The 9,696-nt window shown below is 50.3% G+C and overlaps 1 protein-coding gene across 2 annotated transcripts in view; it reads right to left on the reverse strand.

Annotated features, from left to right (window-relative positions):
- The window catches only part of Znf697 (zinc finger protein 697), a 36,994-nt gene extending 29,553 nt beyond the window's left edge, over positions 1-7,441 (reverse strand). Inside the window, exon 1 of one of the 2 annotated variants that reach the window (XM_045138582.1) lies at positions 7,380-7,441. The gene's annotated coding sequence lies outside the window, so the exon portion shown is untranslated. Of the gene's footprint in view, positions 1-7,111; positions 7,228-7,379 lie in introns of those variants that run through there. The other variant, XM_045138583.1, reaches the window with a different exon arrangement.
- Between the last annotated feature and the right edge of the window lie 2,255 nt (positions 7,442-9,696).

Consider the following 9,696-nt stretch of genomic DNA (forward strand, 5'->3'; position numbering starts at 1 on the left):
CCAGCCCTGGAGGAAATATTCTGAAATGACATCTCTGATACAGGACAGTCATCTAAAACATCCAAAGAATTCTGAAAGCCCCACAGTCAACAACAACCAGATTTAAAGAGGGGTAAGAGATCTGGACAGACATCTAAGCACAGAAAATACACAGATGACCAACGAGTATATGGAAAGATGTGGACATCAAATGTCATTAGGGAATGGCACCCTAAGTACAGGAGCCAACTCCCCATCTAAGAGGCCAGCCCAAATCCAAAACACGGGCGGCACCTTGTGCTGGTACAAGTACAAAGCAACAGGAATGTTCCTTCTCTGCTGGTGAGACTGCAAAATGGTCCAGCCTCTCTCAAGACACTTTCTTTAATATTTTTTATTTTCATTTATTTATTTGATAAAGAGACATAGAGAAAGAAAGGGGGAAGAGAAAGAGTGAGAGAGAGAGAATGGGTGCGCCAGGGCCTTCAGCCGCTGCAAACGAACTCCAGACGCATATGTCGCCTTGTGCATCTGGCTAACGTGGGTCCTGGGGAATTGAACCTTGGTCCTTTGGCTTAACCCTTAAGCCGTCTCTCCAGCCCCAAGACAGTTTCTTATAAAGCTCGGGACAGTCTTGCCCTAAGATCCAGCAGTTCCACACCTTGGTATTTATTACCCAAATGAGATAAAAACACAGCCATACAAAACCCTGCACATAAATATATATATATGATTTTTTTAAAGTAGGGTTTCACTTTAGCCCAGGCTGACCCAGAATTCACTATGTAGTCTCAGGGTGGCCTCAAACTCACAGCGATCCTCCTACCTCTGCCTCCCAAGTGCTGGCATTAAAGAGTAAAGGTGTGTGCCACCACGCCCAGCTCTGCAAACAAGTCTTTTAGGGCAGCTTGATTCATAAGTGCCAAACCTTGGAAGCACTGTCGGAGCTGGTCAAAGCGCCTGTCTAGTCGACAGGGGATCCTGGCTTGATTTCCAGTGATGCCTGGTTTCCTAGTCAGCGGTATATTAGTAAATTTTAAAAACAAGGGTCAGGTGTGCTGGCGCATGCTTTTACTCCCAACACTAGGGAGACTGAGGTAGGAGGATCGCCGTGAGTTCAAGGTCACCCTGAGACTCCATAGTGAATTCCAGGTCAGCCTGGGCTAGAGCGAGAACCTACCTGGAAAAAATTAAAAACAAAAATTAAAAACAAAACACTTGGAAGCAACCAAAATGTCCTTCAATAGGGGAAATGAATAAACTGTGGTATATCCAATGAAATATCACACACACACCACACAGCTATCAACTGATAAAAAGACATGAAAAAAACACAAATGTGCATCACTGCAAAAAAAAAAAAAACAATATGAAAAGGTTACATATCATGTAATTCCAACTTTATAACATTCTGGAAAAGGCTAAACTATGAAGAGAGTAAAACCAAGAGGTCACCAGGGGTTTGGAGAGTGTGAGAGATACCCTAAGCGAGGCACAGATAAATTTCATGATATTCACATGCTATTACACACTTGTCAAAGCACAGCGATTGTGCACCACCAAGAGAGAGTGGCCAATAGCCAGGCGTGGTGGTGGCAGACGCATTTCATCCCAGTGTTCAGGAGGCAGAGGTAGGAGGATCACCAATAGTTCGAGGCCATTATGTATGTATGTATGTATGTGTGTGTGTGTCACACACACATATATATATATACTCCAGGTCAGCCAGAGCTGGAGTGAGACCCTACCTCAAAAAAACCAAAAAAAAAAAAAAAAAAAAAAAGAGGAGGAGAAAAAACAGAGCTAGAAAAATAGATGGCTTTGTGGTTAAGGCGCTTGCCTTTGAAGCTTAAGGACCCAGGTTCAGTTTCCCCAGGACCCACAGAAAACAGATGTGGAAGGTGACACAAGCATCTGGAGCTCGTTTGCAGTGGCTAGATGCCCTGATGTGCCCATTCTCTCTCTAAATGTATCTGCCTCTTGCCCCCTCCTTCCCGCTTCAAATAAATAAAAACTCAAAACAAATGTTTCTGATTTGTAATTTATGGTAGGATCCTTATAAAGCTCCCAGAAGATCACATGCATCTAAAATGCCTTCCTGAAGCCGGGTGTGGTGGCACACGCCTTCAATCCCAGCATTTAGGAGGGAGAGGTAGGAGGATCATGGTGAGTTCGAGGCTGAAACTACATAGTGAATTCCAGGTCAGCCTGGGCCAGAGTGATACCCTACCTTGGGGAAAAAAAAAAAAAAAAAAAACAGGGCTAGAGAGATGGCTCAGCAATTAAGGCACTTGCCAGGGTTGATTCTGCAGGACCCACATAAGACCAGATGCACAAGGTGGCACAAGCATCTGGAGTTCGTTTGCAGTGGCTAGAAGCCCTGGCGTGCCCATTCTCTTTCTCGCAAATAAAAATAATTGTTTTTTTAAAGTGAGTGGGTCGAGCATGGTGGTGCACGCCTTTAATCCCAGCACTCGGGAGGCAGAGGTAGGAGGATCACTGTGAGTTCAAGGCCACCCTGAGACTCCATAGTGAATTCCAGGGCAGCCTGAGCTAGAGGGAGACCCTACCTGGAAGAAACAAAACAAACCAAAAACCAAAGTGGGTAGAAGAGGAGGAATGGCCGGGGAATGTCCTCAGACCTTCAAGTATACACCTGCACGCACTCACAGATTTGCATGCATACACAAAGACTAATTTCAAAAGCCAGTTCCCCATCACACCTGGCCAGAGCCATCACAGCCCAGCAGTGCATGGAACATGACTTCTACGCCGACGCAGCAAAGTGATGACCAGCCCTGATCCTCTCTCAAATGACTCACAAGTGCCTGTGACAATGCACGCACACTGTCAGCTTTCTGGCAGTGAAGGTCAGAAGCAAGAAAGGCTTAGGGCTGGAGAGACGGCTTAGCAGTTAAGTGCTCGCCTGTGAAGCCTAAGGACCCTGGTTCGAGGCTCGGTTCCCCAGGTCCCACGTTAGCCAGATGCATAAGGGGGCGCACGCGTCTGGAGTTCGTTTCCAGAGGCTGGAAGCCCTGGCGCGCCCATTCTCTCTCTCTCCCTCTATCTGTCTTTCTCTCTGTGTCTGTCGCTCTCAAATAAATAAATAAAAAATGAACAAAAAAAAAAAAAAAAAAAAAGAAAGGCTTAACCAGCCTCAGCACCCAGACTCAACCTTGCACAGGTGACAGTCTTGTCCACCCATTCGGGAGAGATCGCTGAGTGTTATCACTGCCCCCCCCTCCACACATGGTGCAGGGAAGCCCAAACCTGTCCCCATGCTAAATTCCCACTCTCAGAAACAGAGGTGCCTTCCTCACCCCAACCTTTTCTCTTTTTATTTCCCTCTCAACGTGCAGTCAGAAAAACCGCTGTGGGGCTGGAGAGATGGCTTAGCGGTTAAGGCGTTTGCCTGCGAAGCCTGAGGACCCAGGTTTGATTCCCCAGAACCCATGTAAGCCAGATGCACAAGGTGGTACGTGTGTCTGGAGTTCGTTTGCAGTGGCTGGAGGCCCTGGCACGCCCATTCTCTCTCCCTCTCTCTGTGTGTCTCTAATAAGTACATAAATAAAAATAGACCTTGGGCTGGAGAGATGGCTTAGCGGTTAAGCGCTTGCCTGTGAAGCCTAAGGACCCCGGTTCGAGGCTCGGTTCCCCAGGTCCCACGTTAGCCAGATGCACAAGGGGTGCACGCATCTGGAGTTCGTTTGCAGAGGCTGGAAGCCCTGGCGCACCCATTCTCTCTCTCTCCCTCTATCTGTCTTTCTCTCTGTGTCTGTTGCTCTCAATAAAAAAAAAAATTTAAATTTAAAAAAAAAATAGACCTTTAAAATAAATTTATGCTGGGCGTGGTGGTGCACGCCTTTAATCCCAGCACTCGGGAGGCGGAGGTAGGAGGATCGCTGTGAGTTCCAGGACACCCTGAGAATACAGAGTGAATTCCAGGTCAGCCTGGGCTAGAGTGAGACCGTACCTCAAAAAACAAGAACAAAAACAAAATAATTAATTAAAAAAAAAAAAAAAAGAATACACAGTAAATTCCAGGTCAGCCTGGGCTAGAGTGAGACCTTACCTCAAAAAACCCAAAAAGAAAAACCCCTGTGATTTTTCTCAGTTGTACAGAAAAACAGTCTTTTTCTAGATTAAGCAGCAAGAAGGGAGGCCTTGAAATAATGGGTCTAACCCCAGGCTACCTGAAATCATTAAACTCCACTATCCCCGGGCACCGGTGCTGGTACATCCTGTAACAGTTGGCATGACAAGAGTCCGCTCCGGCATCCTTCCAGAAAGTGCTTATTTCTTCGGGCCGTCATGTAAGAAAGGTAAAAATTAACTAAGGAAGCCATTACCCTCCCTTCTCATCCCTCTTCCACGACCAGCGGAAACTGCTGCCGCGACAATGTCTCACGCCCACACCGCTGTCATTTATCTATGATCGGTTCACACCACTTCTGAAAGTCCACCACATGCCACATCCTCTTCTGGACGCGCGGCCCCTGTCACGTACGGAGACCCACTCAAGTTTTCAGCAAGAAGACAATGGACCTGGTTATTTTGGGCACTGCAAGAGGAAGGAGAAGAGAACAAGGTTGGCCTGGTATGGGTGGAAGACATGCTATCCAGAAGAGACATGGCCTGGGAAAGAACCTAAAAGAACGCAGGTAGGGGCCAGGGAAATGGCTAGCGGGTAAGGCGTTTGCCTGAGAAGCCTTAGGACCCCGGTTCGATTCCCCAGGACCCACATCAGCCAGATGCACAAGGGGGCGCATGAGTCTGGAGTTTGTTTGCAGTGTCTATGGGCCCTGGTGTGCCCATTCTCTCTATCTCTCCATCTGCCTCTTTCTCCCTCTCTATATCTCTCTCAAATAAATAAATAAATAAAATATTTTTTTAAAAAGGCAGGTAGGCAAGGAGAAAAAGAAAAGAATTCCAGGGGCTGGAGAGATGGCTCAGCCTTCAAAGCGCTTGCCTACAAAGCCTAACGAGCCAGGTTTGATTCCCCAGTACCCATGTAAAGCCAGATCTCCACACAAGGTAGCACATGCGTCTGGAGTTTGTTTGCAGTGGCTAGAGACCCTGTCGAGCCCATTCTCTCTCTCTCTCAAATAAAATATAGAAGTAAATTCAAAATAATAAGTAAATAAAGGGAAAAACAGGGCTGGAGAGATACCTTAGCAGTTAAAGTGTTTTTGCAAAGCCTAAGGACCCAGGTTCTGCTTGCCTGCAAAGCCTCAGGACCCAGGTTTGATTACGCAGTACCCATGTAAAACAGATGCACATGGTGGTGTATATATCTGGAGGTTTTTTTAGTGACTGGAGGCCCTGGCATGCCCATTCTCATTCTCTTTCTCTCCCTCAAATAAATAAAATAATGGGGCTAGAGAGATGGCTTAGTGGTTAAGGCATATGTCTGCAAAGCCAAAGGACCCAGGTTCAATTCCCAGGGCCCACATAAACTGGACGCACAAGGTGGCGCATACATCTGGAGTTCATTTGCAGTGGTTAGAAGTGCTTCCATTCTCTCTCATCTGTTTCTCTCTCAAAATAAGCAAAATATTTTTTTTTAAGAGAAGGGATAAATCTTTCTAAAAACGGGGGATGGGGGGAGCACAGAAGATGGCTCAGTGGTTAAGGTGCATGCCTGACAAGACATATGACCCAGGTTTGACTCTCCAGGTCCCACAAAAGCCAGATGCACATGATGGCACACGTGTCTGGAGTTCGTTTGCAGTGGCTAGAGGCCCTGGCGCACCCATTCTCTCTCTCTCCCCAATAAGTAATTAAATAAATAAATAAAAATAAATCTTTAAGCCGGGCGTGGTGGCACAGGCCTTTAATCCCAGCACTCGGGAGGCAGAGGTAGGAGGATCGCTGTGAGTTCGAGGCCACCCTGAGACTACATAGTGAATTCCAGGTCAGCCTGGGCTAGAGTGAGACCCTACCTCGAAAAACCAATAATAATTAATGATAATAATAATAAATAGATCTTTAATTAAAAAAGAGAGACGGGAATAAACACTTGGAGGCAAGTAGAAGGGCAGACAGGAGACAAAGGCTGCTGAGGCAAGTGGATTCCCTCACAAGAGTCACACTTGGACTGTGTTCCAAAGTTGCCCACTCAGCCATCACGACTCTTAAAAGACCATTTACCTTGCTAGCGATTATCCCACCGCACTCACCACACGCGGTCTCCTAAGACAGACAACTCGCCATAGGAGATGCAAGGAGCCAACTTAGCCTGATACCCACAAGGATCCAGTACTACCAAATCCAATTAAGCCTGGTGCTCGCATAGGAGAAGCGTAGGGTGATTCACTGGGGGAGCGGGGTGGGGTGGGGGGTAAGAGGGTTTGCTAAGAAAATGGAAAGTCTCAGCGGAAGTGGTAAATTCCATTCTGGAGGCCTGGCCGTTATTACACTGGGGTAGAAGGTACGCTCAGCCCCGAGTCGCTGCCCCTTTTCCACCTTCCCCTCGCCGGCTTCTCCCAACAGGCGCCTCTTTCCAAGCCATCACACAGGGTCCTGGACATCAGCAATGCCTCCCAACACACACACACACACACACACACACACACACACACACACAGGGCGCAGGTTTCCAGCACTGTCCACCTGCCCATGACCAGCCGACGTGGACATCTGCAGTGTAGCATTTCTAGCGGTGGCCGACCTCGCTGGGACCTCCGACTGTCCAGCCCAGCGCTCCCATCCTCCGGTCCTTATGGTGCCCAATGTGAGCGCAGCACTCCCCCCACCCCACCCCCCCCAAAATCCGCTAACGTGAGCAGGACAGCATAGAGGCGGGAGGGAGGGGAACGTAACTCGCAAGGGCACAAGATGACCTGCGGCAACTCCCCCAGTGCCCACCCTCGCCCCCCTTTATGCTCCCCCCCAAACCCCGCCCCAGCGGAGGGACCAAGGCATGGGGAGCGCGATCCGAGCCGGCGCGCCGGGCTGCACACAAAGCCTCGCCTTCACCTTCTCCTCGCCTTGCAAGCTCCTCCCTGGGCTTCGTCCCCCCCCCCCCCCACCCAACCTCCCTCACCCCGAGGGTCTCTGATGCCCCCATCGGTGATCGGCGGGACGGTCCAAGTCGAGGTCACAGCACTGTCTTCCCTCGCGTCCTACCCACCTCCTCCTCCTCCTCCCGGCCCTCGCCACGGATCCGTGGCAGCTCAGCCGCGGCTTTGGGGATGCAAAGGTACCCATGCGCCCACGGTGGAGCAGAGAACATGCCCACGGTGCAAGGCACAGCCGTTCAAGCCTGGGATCGCGGGCACGCACGCACGCACACCCATCCATCCCCATCCCTGCGGGGGTCAGTTCGGGACCACCACCCCCCACCCCGCCAAGCGTGCCGTGCCCGGGGAGAGCCCGGCGCGCAGCCACACGCTCCTTACCCGCAGCGGCGGGCGCGCCGGGCATCCAGGCGCCCCAGCCCGAGCCCCGCGGCTCCCGCGGCCGCAGGCTGGCCGGCTCGCTGGCAGACTGGCTGGCTGCCCGCTGGCTCCTCGCAGGGGCTTCCTGTAGGGCTGGACAAAGGATATTTCCTGGGAGGAGCGCGGGGGGAATATTCCCAGCATGCCTCGATTTGTAGTTCGCGGGGACTTCCTGCCAACCGCACGACCCGGGACTGCCAAGAGCAGCGTGGGCTGCAGTGGCCCCGCAGGCTCGCCCCGGCGCCGCACCCCCGTACCCCCCGACCCCCGGCCCTGCCCTGCCCTGCCCTGCCCTGCCCTGCCCTGCCCGGCCCTGCCCGCGCAAGGTGGCACACGCCTTTAACCCTGGCTGCCACCCGCTCGGGCCACGCCACGGAGCTGTCGGTGCGCCGTGCCCTCCCTGGGCTGCTGTGCGGTGCAAGTGGCGTTTGCTTGAGAAATACGGGCGCGGGAGCTGCAGAGATGGCTCAGCGGTTAAGGTGCTTGCCTACAAAGCCCAAGCAGCGCTGTTCGATTCCCCAGTACCCACTTACAGCCATTGCGCACGATGGCACATGCATCTGAAGTTCATTTTGCAGAGGCAGGAGGACCTTGGGTGATTATTTTCTTTCTCTCTGTCTCTGTTTTCAAGTAATAAATATTTTAACAAACAAACAAACAAAAACCCTTGCCTGTGAAGCGGACCCGTGTTCGAGTCTCCAGGTCCCACGTAAGCCAGATACACAAGGTCACGCAAACACACAAGGTGTCGCACGGTCTCGAATTCAATTGCAATGGCTGAAGCTCTTGCAGACCAATTCTCTCTCTCTCTTTCTCTTTCTCTCCCTCTCTTTCCTCCATTCTGTCTCTCATAACACCACGCCCAGCAAAAAAAGAAGAAAAGAAAAGGAGAAGGAGGCTTGGGGTGTGTTTGCTTTGAATTGACTTTTTTTCTTAATAGATTTTCTTTTGGAGAGGGAATGGTGTTGAGACAAGACTCTATCCTAGGCTGGCTTGGAATTTAAGGTAAGGTCTCGCTGTAGCTCAGGCTGACCTGGGATGAAAGGCGTACACCACCATGCCTGGCTCCGACCGCTTTTTCTTAACCCAGCCAAGTATTCATCTCTTTATTGGGTAACAGCACCTTCGGGAAATAACCCGCTTCTAGCTTCAGTCAGTGAGATATAGAGAGGGGCAGAACCCGCCCCACCTCCATTTCAGTGGTGAGGACCCCATCGAGATGCATCACTTTGGAACAATGCCAGTGACAGAACGTTCCGGGAGGTAAAGCTGAGGACAGCAGCGGGGGATGATCGATTGACTCCCTAGATTTTTGGTTACATGAGCCAAAACTTTCCCTTTGGGACTTGAGCTATTTTGAGTTAAATCCCATGTCTGCAGCTCCTATATAGCTTGTACGTGGGATGCTGTGGCGCAGCAATTGGCTAGGAAACGCCCTTCTATGCCAGGGTACCAACTGTAATTCCTTGTGCTAAGAGACTGAACACAAGGCATGCTGGAGTTTGAGATGTCTTTTTTGTTTGTTTGTTTTGTTTTCTTTTTATTGACAACTTCCATAATTATAGACAATAAACCATGATAATTCCCCTCCACCCTCCCTTTTCCCTTCATGACTCCACTCTCCCTCATATTCCCTCCCCCTCTCAATCAGTCTCTCTTTAGCCAGGCATGGTGGAGCACGCCTTTAATCCCAGCACACGGGAGGCAGAGGTAGGAGGATCACCGTGAGTTCGAGGCCACCCTGAGAATACATAGTTAATTCCAGGTCAGCCTGGACCAGAGTGAGACCCTACCTCGAAAAACAAAAACAAACAAAATAAATAAATAAAAGTAAGTCTCTCTTTTATTTTGATGTCATCATCTTTTCCTCCTATTATGAGGGTCTTGTGTAGGCAGTGTCAGGCACTGCGAGGTCATGGACATCCAGGCCATTTTGTGTCTGGAAGATTGCATTGTAAGCAGTCCTACCCTTCCTTTGGCTCTTACATTAGTTTTTTAAAAAAAAGCTATGCACTAGGACAGTCCTGCTTCAACAAGTCTCCCCTCCCCAAGTCCTCCTCACCCCCAGATATTTATGTCAAATTGTCTCTAGCAGAGGCCAAGATGGCTGCTGGCTGGAGATGACTGGAGAATGAGCCTTTGCTTAAAGGATAGACACCCCACTCCCCAGGCCAGGGTGAGAGCACCAGCAAGCTGTGGACTAGGAGATGTGGGGTCCATGGAGACTGACGCAGTGCATCCCGAGAAGGGGAGCCCTCCCCATTCCCATCGCAGCAGG

This window comes from Jaculus jaculus, chromosome 19 (genome assembly GCF_020740685.1).
Source record: "Jaculus jaculus isolate mJacJac1 chromosome 19, mJacJac1.mat.Y.cur, whole genome shotgun sequence".
In the NCBI taxonomy this organism is placed as follows: domain Eukaryota; kingdom Metazoa; phylum Chordata; class Mammalia; order Rodentia; family Dipodidae; genus Jaculus; species Jaculus jaculus.